Raw genomic sequence first — 18,619 nt, 5'->3', positions numbered from 1 at the left:
TTTATATGTTCTATATTGCATATAAAATTAGGAGTTCTAATTTAAAAACGATTTGCCCTCAAAAAAAATATAGACAGTGCTGTGGTTACAATTTAAGCAGACAGCCTGTTGGTCTTTACCTAAACTTTTCTGTTACCTGCGCTGAACTTTAGCTTCTTATTTCCAATGCAATGGAATATATAAATAGAAGCTACTATAAACCATAAGACTGTCTGGTTAGGCTTCACATGAAGTATCTGGTTTGAAAACTTGTCTGTACCAATTAGAAAAAAGGAAAACAGTACCAGCTGGTGATCATGACCCTGGAACTTTCAAGGGAGACAACAGATGCCAAGTAAATGAAGCAAAACAAGGCAATATTCAGATTCCATGGAAGATTCTAGAGGATGAAAAGGTCAAATACAATCATCACTATTAGGGCTGTTGCACAATTGAAGAAGCCTCACTTTATAAGACTTGCTTGATTGGTCAATTAAGTGATCATAATTGCCTACATAGGTATATGAATAAAAATAATAGTTAATGAAGCAAAAATACTTGTTTTAGGTACATGTGTATCCTAGTGCAATGCCATCATTATCAATATACTGTATTGAGGCCAAAAAACCCACTATTTCCTGCCATATCAGGTAGGCAGCAAAGCTTGGGAAGTTACTGAGCATTGATGTCCTTTCATATATGGCTAGCAGCACAATCCTATGAATGTTTACTCAAGCCTACTGAATTTGGTTAAAGCTGGGTTGTGTTAAGTTTAGGAGGTCACAAGTTGTACAGGGCTTCACACTTAGAACAGAAAGACAGTTTCATAAGGCTGTAATGGATTTATGAGAAGCATTAATGATATAGGAAACCAGGCTTCACTGGACATCAATCAATCAATCAATCTGCAGTTTGCCTTTGCACCATTAATAAAGCATTGCAGATTTCTTTTTTGTTTCTTTACTGCTGGTATCTATCAGAGACTAGCTTTGATTTTATGGTGCTCTGAGGATTTGCTCCATTGTTAGAGGGAAAATCTCATGCTGCTGTTTATTATCATAGTCATAAAATAGTCCTTGATGGTTGTTGGGCAGCAGTAGCTGAAACAGACTCTTTTAGAGCTCCCAGTGAAATCTCAATATTTAGTCCGTCTGTTAGGTGATAAAAACAGAAGTGTTTTCCCTGAACACTTGCAGCCCTAATTATTGTCTCCACTGCAATCAAGCTTTAACGGCAATCACAGCAGTGTTTGTGACATATTCATTAGATTGTGTGTGCTACATTATGGTTACACATTTTGGCTACATTATGTAATGTCACTGAAAGGTTCTCCAGACTTCTCCAATGTCTTGGTCTATCTCAGGGGTAGGCAACCTAAGGCCTGTGGGCCGAATCCGGCCCAATCGCCTTCTCAATCCAGCTCACAGAGTAGAATGTGTGCTTTTATTTAAAATGTATCTCTGGGTTATTTGTGGGGCATAGGAATTCATTCATTATTATTATTTTCAAAATATAGTCCGCCCCACCACATGGTCTGAGGGACGGTGGACAGGCCCACAGCTGAAAAAGATTGCTGGTATATCAGCTGTAATGACAACCTTAAACCAGACTATCATCACAAAAAATGACATCATACAGCGGCGGAGGAAGCTGCTTGGGCGCCTGGGGCCCAGGAGCAGGGCAATGGTGGGGTGAGCAGCCCATAGGGGCAGGGCACACTGCGGGGCCTCCAGAGTCTGCCTGCCTCCTCCCACTCAGCCACCCTACAGCTGGGGGGAAGGTAGCAGGTGGGCCGTTGGGGCAGCGCGGAGCCTGCATGCGGCCAAGCCACCGTGTCTCTCCCAGGAGAGATGTGTAGCTCGGGCACACTGTAGGCCCCACAGTGAGTGCCGCCCAACATTTTGTCACCCCCCTCAGTGGGGACACCCATGGTGGACCGCACCCACCGCAACCCCCTTCCTCTGCCCCTGACATCATATACAATTAAAGTATATGTTATTTAACTTATATATCACACATATTAACAGGCAACCACTATTATGACTATTTCAAGGCTTGCTTCCTCACTACTCATTTGCTAATTCATTTACATGTAAGTGACTATTCCAATGTCCCAATAACATTGAACCTATGTTTGCCAAGAAAGAGTCAACAAGAGGAGAAACTGAAAACTATTTTGATAGCATACAACCAGGCAGGCAGCAATCTCAATTCTGGTACCATCTATTCCCACTTCTGACAAGCACTGTATTTTACTACCATGACCTTTGAATAAATCCAACTATGCGTCTCAGAAACTGTTAAGCTTTAAATTAGTATTATATGCTGAAATACAGAAGGATATTCATCCACACAAGTTGCACATTCACAACCAAAGGTGTTTCCCCCCCCCCACTCCACACTTCCTTTAAAAAAAAAAAGCTGGCCTAACAAATAGCTAAACTACAGGGTTTCTTTCTTTTCTTTTCTTAAAATAGTTTGGGAACTTTAGCACTCCAGGGATTCTGGGAAGAGTAGCTTTTGAAAGGAGAGCTGTGGAAAAATATGGCAAGTTGAAGGAACTTCTGTTCATAACCCTCCATATCCTGTTGCACTAATTTAACACTAATTAACACTAATTTTGCAACTCTGTTGCAAAAGAGACCGTCTATTAAAAGCAGCCATGCACAATGCAGAAGCTCAAGAACCCAATTCTATCACCTTGGTTCCCTCTCTTGATTAGAGGGTAGTAAATAATTGGCTTTCTCCATTGCAAATAGTAAATCTGTAGGCCTGACACTTGCGGAGCAAAATCTAATCCTAGTACACCAGCATCCTTATAAAAGGAGAACCTGGATGAATAAAAAATGGGGGGGGTATTCATTTTTCTGGAAGCTAGCAAAGGAATAAGCCACCTGCCTTTGCCTTGAGGATTAGGACACAGAACACTTTTTATTCTACTAGTTGATCACTCTCAGAAGCTGAAACCATAATAGCCTTTGTGTCATTATAAAAGTACTGCACATTCATGAAAAGGTGATTTGTGTTGGAAAGCAATCCAGAGTAAACTGAATTGAGTATTTTATGGAAATTAACTAGGCTTAGAATTTTGATACATTTTGACTATGCAATTTCCCCCCTGTGTTGGAATCCCATGTACTTTAAATGATAGTTTAGCAAAAATGACAACCGAAAAGAATGATTTTTCAAGAGTTATGACATGCAACAGAGCAGCAAGCATTGCCTACCTGCAAAACAGGCCATTGAAGCCAAAGTGCACAGAACCTCCCATTAAAAAACACTATTTATATGAGTTTATGGGTTAAGGGAACTTGGGAATTTAAATGTTTCTCTTTCTTGAAGTGGGCAATTATTTTGCGCAGGTTGATGTAAGACAGAACAAGCCACAGTGGAGCTCACTTTTGTATTTTTACAGCTTCAATTTCAAGTTGGTATCAGATGTACTAATCCCTTAGAAACTGCACATAAATCATTGCAATTCAATGAAAAGTAACAAAGAGTTTAAGAAAAAGCTCGAAAATATATTCTCCTAACAGTAGTGAATCGTGAAGGCAATTGAGAGAGAAAAATTGTCACTGGTGATGTGTGCAAAGTAATACAAAATGGTAGGAGGGGAGAACGTTAATTACAATCTATGGTACAGACTGGGTCCAAAGGTTTCTGACATTCATCTATAAAATGCTTCCTCCAATCTTCAGCCTAGTCCTCCCGACATTATTCTATTCTATTCTTTTTTAAAATGTAAATTGTATACTGTCCATCATATGAAGATCACAGGGCAATTCACAAGATAAAAACACTCCTCCTCTCCATTACAGTGTGAATTCCTCCTCTCTCTCTCTCTCTCTCTCCCCCGCCTCCCAGGATTTTTAACAGAGAATCCTACCCAGCACTATGTCCTGCATAACCTGGACTAAGCCAGAAAGTGATGGAATCATCTAAAATGAAGGTAAAACTCTGTTTTAAGAATTCCTTTAAAACAAACAAAAACTCAGATTTCTGACTCTTTAGTAACTTTCTGATGCCATCAGAAGCCGATTTGCCTATTGCAGGCATGTTCAACAGGTAGATCGTGACCTACCGGTAGATTACTGGACGTCTGTGGTAGATCACTGGTAGATCAGTGGCTCCCCCCAAAGAAGATAAAAAGCTTTGGCTTCCCTAAAAAAACCTCAACATCTTTGCCCTGCACCCCTAAAATGACCTGAACCACCCAAAACAGGGTTTTTCTTCCTAAAAAAAAAGAACAACTTTGACCTGAACCCCCCAAAAGGGGGTAGATCACTGCCAGTTTTTAACTCTGAGTAGATCACAGTCTCTTGTAAGTTGGCCACCCCTGGGCCTATTGTGTAGAGAGCATCCCTGCTTTCCAACTCTACAATTCTATGATTCAATCATCTCACCCAAAATCTTTTTAAAGGTGCCACTTAAAGCAAAGAGTCTTCATCAGAGGAGGGAAATGATTCTCATCTCTCCCTTTGATCTTGAGGATCTGTCAAATTGTTCCTGTCAAGATATTGAAGGTGATATGGGCAAGCCATGCTCTATTTGCACAGAGCCATCCTCAGTACCCACCCAAAGGTGAGAAAATCTGTTTCCATTGGATGGCACAGAGAAGCCATCTCCTGCTCCAAGGAACTATTATATTGCCAACAGAGACACTGGTGGCTCTGTGGTCTAAACCACTGAGCCTCTTGGGCTTGCCGATCAGAAGGTCAGCGGTTCAAATCCATGCAACGAGTGAGCTCCCGTTGCTCTGTCCCAGGTTGCCAACCTAGCAATTCAAAAGCACACCAGTGCAAGTAGATAAATAGGTAGCGCTGAAGCGGGAAGGTAAACACCATTTCTAAGCGCTCTGGCTTCCATCATGGTATTCCATTGTGCAAGAAGTGGTTTCGTCATGCTGGGCACATGAGCCAGAAAGCTGTCTGCGGACAAATGCCGGCTCTCTTGGCCTGAAAAGTGAGATGAGCGCTGCAACCCCATAGTCGTCTTTGACTGGACTTAACCGTCCAGGGGTCATCTATCTTTACCTTTTTTACCTATATTGCCAACCCCCGTCCTGGCAATCCCCCATTGCTAAGCTCACAAGATGCAACTGTGGGACCCCTAACCCCTGGCAATATACCGTTTGGAATTCAGATCAGCTTTCCTTCACATCAGATTCACCAAATACTTGGTAAAATCAGATAAGAGTGCAATTTTGAAAAATATTTCATTCACATGCCTGAACCCTGCATACCCTGACCATAATGTACCCTTTGATTCTCATAGGTACCAGGCTCCACCTTAGTTGGCCATTCAGAATCCCTGATTTGTCATGCATTGAAACATTTTATAGAATCCTCTCAAAGAAGACAAACCTGCACATGGATCTTCCTTCAAACTCCAGCTGTGCTGGAAACCATTGTCCCTCAATTCTTTGGGGAAGGGCCATAGTTCCATGATAAAGCATCTGCTTTGATTCAGAAAGTCCATTTGCCCTCTGCCAGGTATAGCTGGAAAAAGACTTCTGCCTGCAACTCTAGAGAGCTGCTACCAGTCAATGTAGACATTATTGAGCTAGATGATCCTATGGCCTGACAAAGAATAAGGTAGCTTCCTATGTTTGTTTGTTTGTTTAGACCACTCCCCTTCCCCGGGGGGGGTGGAGTTGTGGGCGGGCACCCGGAACCTCACTGTGACCCGGCAGGGGGCAGAGTAATGCCACCCACATCATCGGGACTCCCAGCCGCGTCACGCCCCCCGACTGACCAATCGGGTTAGCTGGGAGCGTGGCCTGAGAAAGTATAAAGTAGCTTCCTATGTTTGTTTGTTTACTTCAATTGCCTTTCTACTCTGCTCCCTCTGCTTATGGTCTTCTCTACTTTCTTCTTTCTCTTCTATGTAGGTCAGCAATGAAGGGTTTCTTTCAACATCTCCAACAGAGCATGTCAAGGGAAGAGAGGCATGCTCTCTCTTTTCCCTATTTGGCCACAGGCCTACAACTATGAATCTCAAGAAAAATTAACTCCCTGTTGTTTTGCTCATGTAGACATTGAACCTGCATGTAGCAGAAAGCTTAGGGAAGTATGGTGGTGACATTCTAGAGAGCAGCAGAGAAAGATTAGAATATGTTCTGAGACATATTCTAGGCAACCGTAATAGGTTATCTTTAGCACATGCAATGCATGAGCTGCTGCTGGGTGATACTGAGACAGAGAGCTTCTTGGGGAAAGCACCAACATTAGATGGCGGCTGAGGATAGAAAATTGGACCTCTAAGTCAATGAGCTTCAGTAACAAAGATAACTTCCTCATATTTCATATCTGAATGAAAATTACTCCACAGCTGGCTTCAGTGTTTTATTTTTCCATCCTAATTTGGTCAGATTCTTGTATCTTGGCACTTCAGTCTTTTACTGCAGATAATTTTCTACTAAATGAGGTTTCTGAATCTGAAACAAATACACCTCACAAAGCAAATGCATCGTCGGTCTGCATGATAAATATTAAAATAAGCATTGTAACGGTTCATGCAGAGAATATTTATACAAGAATGCTGCAGATGTTGTAAAAGCAATGGTAATTGCCAAATCAATCATTCTTAACCTTTTGTCTCAGACATTACATAACGCTTATGTTAAAGCTTGGCTTAATTTTTCAGGGTGTAAGTGGTGCTGTAATCATAGCTATAACGTACAGGTTCACTGGAGCCTTCGTTTTAAATGTACCGTTGTCAGTTTACACAGAAATCTGACTTTAAGCCATCTGTTGCTGAAACTGGTCATTATCAATTTTGTCAGTCTGTTACTAAGTTCTGCAGATGCTAGCCAGTTGGAACCATCTGTTTGTGTCAAAAAGTAACAGTTCATTTTGAAGGAGAGAAAGCTGGCATTATGGAGAATTCTTGCAATGTGCCTCTTGACCTCAGCAGAGGTAGAGCAAACCAACTCGTCAGAGTAACAATCATTTGTGAAATAAGTATGCTAAAAGCAATGACTATTTGCATCTCACTTCCCTACAAGGTCAACTTGAAGCTACTGAGTAACACTATACTATAAATTGACTTAATATTAGTTTTCTCTTTCTGTAGATTGTGGCCTGAATTTCTGCACTGGATATATAAGGGTTCCAAGTTTTCCTTATTTTCTGAAGTCAAACTTGGTAATTCTAGCTGAATTTTTTGCCCTATACTTCCTCCCTTCACTGTGATTAGTTCACTCCCTCCCTCACGTCTCTCTCTCTCTCTCTCTCTCTCTCTCTCTCTCTCTCTCTCTCTCTCTCTCTCTCTCACACACACACACACACACACACACCTTCCACAACCCACTGGTGCAATATGATCTACCACCTTTGGGGAATCATTATTTTAAAGTGTAGCATGTTGAAGGGGTAATATTTTAGTTTGCCATGAGCTAGTTCAATTTTATGGGAGCATAAATGAAATAATGAATTTATTTGATGGATCTCACAGCAAATGTCAAAATTCAACAACTTACCCAGGAATCTATCTTCCTAAAGAATGGGTTCTAGTGCACTAACGGCGCATGCAGGTAATGTATTTAAAATAATAAAGCAGAATGGGGCCTATTATCGCTGAAGGCTCATTCTTTTCCTTGAGTCTCTGTCATGCCATTATTTATTATTTTCCTAGTTCACGTTACGCACAGCTGCTCAAATCCACAGGAATAAAAGCCCTGTGCTCAAAGCACTGGCGAGACTGAAAGATATTCCCATGAATGTTCACTGAAAACAGAACAAAGAAATGAACATGAAAATGATCAAATTTCAGATTGGATACACTGTTCAAACCACAGGGGCTAGATACACTTCCATGACAACACTAACATGACAACAATAATATTTAGTGCATGTAGCTCATGCATTCAGGGTGGCTTTCAAAAATATTACAGCAGATTTTATCATCTAGTGCTGTGGTAGAGGATGAGGCTATTCAGTTTTCCTGTTTAGTCATGCTCATGCACTCCATTTTGTATAGTACTAGCAAACTTTTTCAGTTTTTTAATTGTTATTTTTAATGGTGCAACAGTGCTTTCATATAACACTGTCAAGATTATGTAGATATTGTATAGTCTGCTTCCTGGAAAAATGTAAGCAAACTGGAATATTTATTATTTTAAAAATAATATTCAAGATTGCAGTTGGAATAATAATAATTTATTATTTATACCCCGCCCATCTGGCTCGGTTTCCCCAGCCACTCTGGGTGGCTTCCAACAAAAGATCAAAAATACAATAAAACACCAGACATTAAAAACTTCTCTAAACAGAATGTCTTCTAAAAGTCAGATAGTTGTTTATTTCCCTGACATCTGATGGGAGGGCGTTCCACAGGGCGGGCACCACTACCAAGAAGGCCCTCTGCCTGGTTCCCTGTAACTTTGCTTCTCGCAGTGAGGGAACTGCCAGAAGGCCCTCAGAGCTGGACCTCAATGTCCGGGCTGAACGATGGGGGTGGAAGGTAGGGAAATGGCCCTGTGTATGAAATTTGCCCCTTGAAGGAACTGCTTCACAGTGCATCATGGTACAGCTGGCCTTGGAGATACAATCATCATTGCCCATACACTCTGAAAGCATCCTTAGAGATTATACAAATATATTCCAATCTCATCCAGAAGCAATCCCTGGAAGTTCAAACGGAATTGGTCTAACTTTTATTATGTGCAAGTACTTATTGTTAACTTTGAACTCCACATTTCTTTGTTCCTGCAAATATCATAAAAATGAAAGGGAACAGTGTTATATAAAAGTACAAATCTGATCATATAAGCATTCACTTAGGGCATTTGGTGCACTGAGGAGGGAACCCAAGTGCTTCCTGGTTTAGTTTTCCAGAAATACAATTAGGCCTTCCAGGCTGGAACTTAAAAGATGTACAAGACCTGTGTGGGGCAAACTAATCATTGCTAGCTCCCCTCTCTCAATCTCTGCTCAGGAGTGGAGTGCATTGTGGGCTTATACACAGATTAAAGTACCAGGCCTTTTAAAAAGTACAGGTCCCTTACCAAAGCAGCAGCCTGAGAACTCTAACCACAGTACTGGCACACAGAAGAGTTCCCCACACCCAGGGGTGGCATTCAAGGCTATGTGGTTTTTATTACTTTGAGTTCCCATTTGACATACCATATTGGTTGCTTCATATTACCTGTAGGACATTAAGCTTCTTCATGAAATAGTATTCTTCCTCTGCCGCTACACACTCTGCTGCAGAATATTTTAGAGACCAGGTTTGGATGAAGCCAATATGCTAACGTCATTTTGTTTCGGCCAACATTACCAGCAACAGAAGGTGAGGCAGCCTTTGCCAGTCCGGTGCACTCTATGTATTTTGGGCCGAAGTTCCCATCCACCAGCCAGCACAGCTGCAGCAGATGGGAGTTGTATACTTAACTGTCTGGGATGCACCAGGCTGGCAACGACTGTGCTAAGGGCTTCAGGAAATGGGGAGAGAGGTTGAAATAGCATAGGAACAAGGTGTGGAATTCAGCTTGCACACCAGATCCAATGACTCTAGTCACTGCAGAGAATACCCATAGTTTTGTGCTGTTATAAAAGGTTGCCAAGTCCCAAAGATTTTCTTTAACTCATTCTGATGCTTCTTTTCTTCCCTGGGTATCTGCTACGTGCTCTGCACACCTATCAACTGGCAACCACAAATAAAGGTTGTCTGTCCAGAACTATCCAATTTTTTTCAAGGCTGGTTTGCGTCTTAGTGTGTGTTTTTTTGTTGTTCCCTAAAAACAGTAAGTTAACTATAGCCCTTAGGTTTACCCTAGCAAACCACAGATATTTCCCCCCACATGACACTGAAAAAGACACATCTTAAAGCTATAACTTCACCATAAATAACAGCTGGAACAAAACCACCCTAAACTGCTATGTATATACTACACACAGGAGCTAAATTCAACTGCAGTAGAGCAGCCAAAATGAACGACAGATTTGATTCATACGCTCAGTGTGAAAGATGCACAATTAGATGTACAATGATGTTTCTAGCCAGGAGTAACGCAAATTCATATACTGTATATCTAGTGATGAGGTCAATATATGCTTAGCAGGAGAGCAGGATGAACAACAAACATGTGAATGTTCATATACATCCAAGTGGATACTCTACTTGAACTACTAGATCTTATAAATCATAAAAACAATCTTTAAAATTTGTTTAGGGAGGAAATACAATAGAATCAGGAACCATCAACTCAATATTCATAACATTGTGCATGATTATCTGCATGGGAAATAGTTACAGATGGTTTTGTCTGCATTTGGGGACTGCATAATCTAAGGACGGTAAATCCTTCCCAATTATGGTTTAACTTTGACATATGCCACGTATGTAGCCTGAAAGCATGACTGATCCAGTCAAATTTTAATTACGGTACAACCTCATTTATTCCCTTTCCCTGAGGGACATTCAAGTCATTCAGATAACTAATAGTTCAGGTACGTGGTGCAGCTACTTTTGTAAGGCAACACTGGCATATGGTGCCTAAGGAAAACACAATGAATTTGGGCAAAACTGTTTCTGGTATATTTTGCATGTCGAAATTTACCTTTAAAGTCATCACCCCAAATTTCTGTATTTTATTTCCTTAGTGAACAACTTACTCTGGAGACTAGTTCTGAAAGATGTCCCACTCCCAACAAATCTCAGTTGTGCGGCAAAGCTTGATCTTATGCGTGCTTTTACTTGCAAGTACCACTAAGTTCAAGTGTGCATGCACAGGTGTCCATGCCACTTAAAATACTGCATTTGTAGGTGTAAACTTAAGATATGTTTGCACTTAAAAACATAAAGTGCAATTGCAACAGGTATCATACACTAGTCAGGGGGTTACAACTGGCTGCAGGTCCCTGATTTAATGCACAGTCGGGGGCAAACCCCAAGTTTACATTCATATAATAGGTCATAGGTAGAATCAAAGCACGACAAAGCTCCAAGGAACTATCCACTTTCTATTAAGGCAGAAAATGACCCTTTTGAGAGGGTGCAGATAATATCTGTAAATAACTACAGTACTTACATAAGCAATCTAACATTCATCTAAAGTGGGGGTGCCCTGCTTTGGAGACCACATATTAGGTTGGATACGTTTCTGTTAGCAGCAGGGCTGTTTTGCTCATGACAGCTTCATACATAGTGAAAAACTTCCCCCACACATAAACCCTGAACATTTAGTTATTTCCTTGCCTTTGAAAGGCAGGTGAAGTTCTTGAATTCTACTAGCACAAAGTAACTAGGAATTTCAATCTGAAGGCTGAAGAGTTTTTAAATGTTTCTCTTATTCTTTTGCTATAATTGGGTTGTTGTTCCTTAGCATTATTAATGTGTTTTAACATTCTTAATGTCTGATCAATTCTTTGTGCATTTTATACTTTTTGGTTTTCTGCAAGTCAAAAAGTAACAATGCCACACTTTTGGAGCCAGTAAGAGTTTCCATTTTGTTCCATTGGATCAGAGTATGTCTCCAGTTTCATTTGTGTCAAGGCAATTGGGTATTCTAAATAGGGCAACAGTAGACAAGAAAACTCAGTGCATCTTCCCAAATGTGAGCAACGAAGAAAGCTAGTTAGCCTTGCTCCGTTACTCATCCTAATTGAAGTATGTGTCAAGAGTTTCAATTGACTTTTCTGCTCTTTCCTCTAGATATGTTACACTCCTTCCCACAAGAACAGCGCAGAATGTTGATGCTTTTCTATTCTGCTTAATTTCTGAAATAAAGGGCTGGAGGACAAATGACTAAATAGTAGCTTTTCAATGGACAGCCTTTCACATGGACAGCCTTTCACCCAAATTATACTTTATCTACGGTAATACCAGGTGTATGGCGGTTACTATATTAATGATTGACAAAAGGTGCTCTGTTCTTCTGGCGGTGGCCCAAATCCAGGAATTCCCAAATAACACAGATTACTGTAACCCATTTCAATCTGATCTTTAACTTGGTTTTGGAACTAAAACTGCCTTGGTTGCCCTGGCGAGAAATAGGTGAATGCATACCTGTTGATTCTCCTAGGGTTGCCATATTCCCAAAAGTGAAAATCCAGACAAAGCTGTTGACTTTTCGGGGGGATGAAGTTGTTGAGATTTTTTGGGAACATCTCTGCCCCACAAAAAATGGCTTTGGGCTTTGGGGGGAATTTTAAAGCATTTTTATTACAAAAATCGCCCTCGTTGCTTTATGTCCACCCAGACACCATTTTGACAGTCTGATTCCCGGACATGTCCAGGAAAACCCGGACATATGGCAGCCCTAGATTCTCCTAGACATTTCAGCAGCTTTTGATACTATCCATCATGGAATCCTTCTAGATTACCAGTCGGGAATGGTAGGAGGAGGCATCATGCTCCAATGGTTTTGCTCTTATCTAACAGGTCACTTCTAGAAATTGGGGCAGAGGATAGGTTGCTTTGTATCATGATATTTATGCTGCAACGTTCAGAGTTCTATTTTCCGCCCCATGTTATTTAACATTCATATGAATCTGCTGATGGAGTTAGGTGTCATTAGTATACAAGTGGCACCCAATTCAATTTCTCCTTCTCACCTCATGCATGCCAATCTCGATTCAAAAGGCATCGATCCCCCTCATTCCTTTATAGATCTATAAAGCTTTCAAATAGAGAAAGATAAGGAAGGAGGATCCAGTTTGACTTCTGATCACCAGCAATGTTAGATGAGCACAATAAATTCATTGATCTAAAGGTGATGCAGTGAACAGTAATGCAGGAATGATTTTAATAAAGCTAAATAAAAATCATGATTGTGGCATAATGATAACTGGAGAAAATTAGAACTGTAAGAGGTCTGCACTCTTAGCTGACAAACCTGCTTTGTTTCTTGTATTCTCTTCTGCTGGTGACCACGATAAATACTCTTTCCTGAGTGCCAATTAATTCAAGTCACAAACATCTGCCCTGGATTCTTGTAGGTAATTAGAATTGCAGGTTATCAACAGGAAGCTGGTACCCACTGGCACTTCAGATAATTGTCTTTCAATATTAGCACATCTCTGTCTCCCACTAAAGGTCACTGTGCATTCAATCAAGCTACCTCCATTCTCCTGTTTCATTTGCTAAAGCAGCGGCAAAAGTTACTACCATTGTCACAGATATTCCAAAGAGTCAGTGGAAAAAAAGCTATGGGCATTGTAAGTCAGACACATGAGCAATGTAAGCTTTACAGCAGGTTGCTGTACTCGCTTTCTGAAATGGCTTGCTAGTTAATGAGAAAAACACTGAAGCCTAGTTAAATGCCCATGTACTTGAATTTAATTGGAGGGAAACCATATGGAGAAAATATATAATTATGCTGGAGCAAAGCTATTGGTCATGCTCACCAACATGTGGAATATTGGTAAAGCTGTTATTTCCCAGTGGACAAATTCTAAATATTCTTTTGCCTACTCTGTAAAGAGTAACTGTTTACTGTTACACCGAAGTTCATTTTCAGAACCAAACTGTTTGCATAAGAGCTTCAAAATTATGTTTCCTCCATCCTAAATTTTAAATAAAAAATTATCTACACAAAATAGCAATCTTCTTTAAAATAAAGCATAACCACATATTGGGAGAATGCAAATATGGCCAAACATTCAAATATGGTATATTCATATACCATATCAAAGTGTTCTAAGTGCTGAACATACATTTACCTACTCATTAACAAATAATATGTATACCCCATCTTTCTATGCAAATATCAGCTCAATGTAGGTTGCAACAATTTCCGAATAAAAACCGCTCAAAAAAATAAAAATAAAAAACCACAAATCAAATTAAGAAGCAAAAAACAATGAGAGTCAAGTGCAAAAAACAAAACCCACACTGTATTAAAAAACAGCCCGTAACTTCAACACATGCTTTAAAGCAAGAAATGAAGAGCTAGATGCCCCTTTCTGGGTGTGGCATCTCCTTCCAACTCTATGCAGCACACTAGTATTATCCCCATAATACAGATGAGGCGAGGTGCAAGCCCAGTGTCACCACCTGCTACCTCCAGGCACATGTTGCAGCCCCAGTGCCCAACAAGTGCCTTGGGCAGTTATGAACCACAAATTTAAATATTCCACAATACTCCAGAGCTTGAAGTCACCCACCATTGCCATGAAGGAAAGCTATGGGAGAGGGGCACTAAAAAATTACTGAGAACCCCCTCAGACCTGAGAGTACCTTCTCTAAAACCACCTAGTGAGTTCTTTATAGAGGCAACATTTAAACCAGGGACTTGGGGCTTATACCTCACACTCTCAGGACCAATTACATTTAACATTGATTGAATTCATGCCATTAAACAGGCACAGGTTTTGTTGTGAAAATAGCAGTTATGGGGGAGCTTACACAGCAGTGGACTTATATGATGCTGACTAAAAATCTCCCCCATGCCATGGTTGTTTGCATAAGGAGAGAAGCCTCCATTGGTGCCAAAAGATGCAAACAATTGTTGGGAGAAGGGGAGGCTTCTGATGCATACAGCAACTATGGACACCATTTTCACCGAGATCATGTCAGGGGAGAAAGGGTTAAACTTAATCTCCTTGTTACCTGGTTCCCAATGCTAATGAAAAAGTTAATCACATTCACCCAATTTAATGGCACGTCTTGCTTAGCTCTTAGCCACTTCATATACAACAACACCAGCTCTCATCTGCAACTTAACACCTGTACTTTGCAAAGCCTTAGGCTTAGAATGCCCAGTCTTCAAAAATGGTGTTGCACTTCCAAGGCAAGAGATTCCTACCAAAAAGGGGGAAAGGAATTACTGCTATATCAGGTCAAAAAGTCAGCTGTGGGGCAGGACAGACTCTGAGCTTTCACTTTAACAACCACCACAACATCTGTAGCCATTGTAGCACAATAGTTAAGAAGCAAAATGTGCAGATACCATTATAACCAATTGCATTGTGAAAAATGAATCTGCTTCTACCTTCCAGTGTTTTAGCCAATGAGTGAAGTCAGAAGAGCATAGCTGCCAAGTTTTCCCTTTTCTCGCGAGGAAGCCTATTCAGCATAAGGGAATTTCCCTTAAAAAAAGGGAGAACTTGGCAGCTATGCAGAAGAGTGATTGATTAGTGCTATAGAGATAAGTACAGTATTAGAAGCACACACCCTAAGAGAAACTGCTTTGATTTTTCTGTACAATCAAGCAGTGAATAAATTTTATGATAAATCTAAAATAAAAACTTTACTATGAACCAGGAAATCTGCAGACAACAGAAAAGAAACAGGTGAAAAATTACAAATTAACAGCTATGCTACCAATGCTACCAATAACATTCATAGACATCAGTTGTCTCATGGCAAGTGCCTCCTACCCCCCACCCACCCCGCTAACTGACTATGAAAAATCCAACCACCTTTTCAAAAAACTCTATGGAGCTCCTGGAAGGAGGGGGGGAAGCACCACCTACTGAATGAGAGATACTGTGAGCAACATTTGCTTTCAAGGAAAAAAATCAATATTAACTTCATAGAGTGCAAAACTTTTAACCCCTCTCAGGTGCAGTCTTATAATCAATGGACTATTTGGGCTGCAGTGACCTTCACTAGGAACATGCTCAGTAGTCAGCACACTGTGCAAACTATCTATTACCTTGCTGCCTAATTAAAGCTTATGCCTTGTAATGTCACTGGATTTTCCCTCTGGCTGAGCAATATAGAACACAGCCCCGCCTTTGGCAAAATGTTGTCGTGTTGGATGTTAGGTCAGGAGTCCAGGGCAGAAAGTACACACTTGAACAAAGAGCAGATTTAAATTGTTACTGGAATTCAAAAGACACAAACTGTAGCCATAGATTCATAGGTTAATGCCCTCAATAGAAAATGGCAACTGTTTTGCCAGCTAACAAGAGACCTTTGTTTTATTTTGCAGTTTATCCTATAATTCAAACTTATTGCCACTATTATGTTTTTAATAGCATTCTCCCATTTCCCACCAATAGGATTCTCTCCCACTATATAGTAAGTCTTTACCACCTTCAGACTATCTGGGTCAGCCTTGGGTCAGCATACATTGGCCACGTTCAATGCCAAAGGGTTAACTTCCTTCATTTTGTACTGCATTCAATTCTGGCTGGAGCTCCCACTCAGAAAGTCTCAGTTTGGAGGTCTAGGTAGCAGACTCTCACACACTGCCGTTATGGCTAATCAACATTATTTATTCAAGTCAACAAACAGCAGCAGCATCAACAACAGGAGACTGGTAACTAGGACAAAACCATAAAGCTGTAGACAACTCACCTCCTTCCAGTGTCCAAGTGTGCCAATAAAACTTTATGACCTCTGGCCTTACAGTTGATTCAAGGTCACAGCTAGGGAAGTGAGGCCCCTTGCATGTTCCATGAAAATGCAAAAACTTGAGTGTTGCAATACAAGTTCTCCAACAGGTGACAGCAATGAGTGTGAGTGTGCTGCAAATACTTCATCCAATCAAAGGCAGGTGGCTACAGAAAGGCTCCTGCAGCTCCTTATGTTCTTTGCCACAGCCTATAGGAAGTGCAAGCAAGACCCCAGATACTAGTGTGGATTACAAACCTCTCCGTCCAGTAGTGATTTCGGTCAAAAAGGACGAGTCTATTTACTAGTGACTTCAGCCAATAGAAACTGCAGCATAAACTCTATGTGGGTTAACAAATCCCTGCTTTTAGCATCCACTATAGCAATGGCTCAGCTCTTACACACCTGGTTATAACAAGGTCTAACAACAATCAACTAGCTCTTCAGCTTTTATTCTACCAAGGAAAAGAGTAGTTTCCAGCAGAGGTGGTTTTAGGGTAGCACGGCTGGTTCGCCGGCACTGGGCACCGGCACTGCAGGAGGTGCTACAGCAATGATGTAGAACAGGGCGTGAGAGGTGAGGGGGCATGAATTTAAGCATCACACAGGGTGCTGCTGAAATTTGAGAGCCCAAAGTCCGCCACTGCTCCCAATTTTAATTTGCTTCTGTCCTCTCAGAGATACTTCCCTGACCACAGCTATACACCTGTATTCCTAGTGACACTGTGCTCAAGGTGAAACAGTCTAACTCTTCTTACTTTGTGAGGGTGGTTGTGGAGGAGCCCCCTACCAGTGTTGGTTGGTTAACATATACATACTGCAGCTCCACTCACCATCCAAATCAGGTTGCCATGTGTCCAGGACACATACTCTTTTTCATGGGTAGAGTCGTCATAGCAATCCATAGTTAAAAGTAGAAGTTGCCAAATGTGTCCTCTTTTTTGCTCTTCAAAATATGGCAACCCTTCAACGATGCCTCTGGGATTCCTTACAACAAGCACGCACTACCAGGCTCCACCACTGGCGGCCAGCTGCACATACAGTATGCTACCCGGAAAGTTGCCTGGTGCTTCCTGGAGGAAGAGTGTTTCATTATTTAGTGCTCCCCCATGAAACAAAACAAAACAAAACACTCCCTAAGATACTAAATCTGACAGTGAAAAGGGTTCTAGCCTAGCCTTTTCTGCAACATACTATTGTGATAGCCATTGTTTTTAATATATAGAGTGGCCATGTGTCTTATTGTGACCTAGTCCAAGTCTGACATGTCCTGGATGTATGGCAACGTGATGGCAAAAGCACAACAATTTGGGTTTGTTCAAAAAAAAAAAAAAAAAAGCTCAACATGTTTTGAGTGTTCAACAACTTTGCAAGTGCCAGTAATTTTACTTTATGAAATATGGCAACCCAAGTTTAAATAAAAAGGGGAAGCAGGGGCTTGAAATTGCCCATGAACTGTTAATGCCTGGGTGAAAACTGAGCAAGTACACAGGTTCTGGTATTCCTCATTATGGTGAGATGTTTTTTTATTTCTTCTTAAATTATAGAAAGTGTAAAATTGCATCTATACATATAAATTAGCACATGCAAGCTTTATACAAACTCGTGTCTTTTTTTGTCCTTTTTTGTACCTGTATTCCAAGGTATAAGTAACCACCCTATATCAATACCACCTGCAGTTTGAAACATGAATATTTTTTCCATGTTGTATCACCTGCTGATTGCATAGACCAGGTCACACTCTTTCCTGTTATCCTCTTTAAAACATCCATACCTAACATTGTATCACAGAGCCACATAATTTCTGCAGGCATTGCAAAAGGACACAATTCTGTGTTTCTTGTGATCATATTATGAAAAATATATGTGAGCTCATAGCACAAACAAAGGGAAAATTTGGGAAAATGAAAAGCTATGTGTGGAACTCAAGGCAGTCAGGAAAGAGAAGCTGGCAATGGGCCTGGTTCTTGCATGAAAGCAATTGTGTCATCAATGTCACAGAAAGGGCAGGGGAAACATTGGCACATGAATTACCTGGCACAGCCATATGTGATTTTTAATGTTTGCAGAAACCTTTTGCTTTTGAATGTGTGGAACCACCACCACTAGAAAGAAAAGTAAGAACACTACTAGTGAACAGGGCTAAGTAGATCGACCATTTGAAGTCAACCAGATCCAGTGTGCTGAATTTGACTTGTATCTCTTGCTTTGGAAAGCAGATCAATCTGTTTCAGAGTCACTCTGCATCTTTCCAATTTGACACATTATTTGGGACTGACTTAGATCTATTAAAAGTGAAGCTTTGTCTTTCCCCTTTCACTTCAATAGGGAATGCAATAACAGCAGTAACTTTTTG

At 40.8% G+C, this 18,619-nt stretch overlaps 1 protein-coding gene across 1 annotated transcript in view; it reads right to left on the bottom strand.

Moving 5' to 3' along the window:
• Positions 1–18,619, bottom strand: part of KLHL3 (kelch like family member 3) — a 183,169-nt gene that overhangs the window by 30,588 nt on the left and 133,962 nt on the right. The window lies entirely within an intron of this gene.

Source organism: Zootoca vivipara, chromosome 2, assembly GCF_963506605.1.
Source record: "Zootoca vivipara chromosome 2, rZooViv1.1, whole genome shotgun sequence".
Taxonomy (NCBI): domain Eukaryota; kingdom Metazoa; phylum Chordata; class Lepidosauria; order Squamata; family Lacertidae; genus Zootoca; species Zootoca vivipara.
The sequence above is the reverse complement of the archived record's forward strand: the minus strand, read 5'-3'. Positions and strand labels throughout refer to the sequence as shown.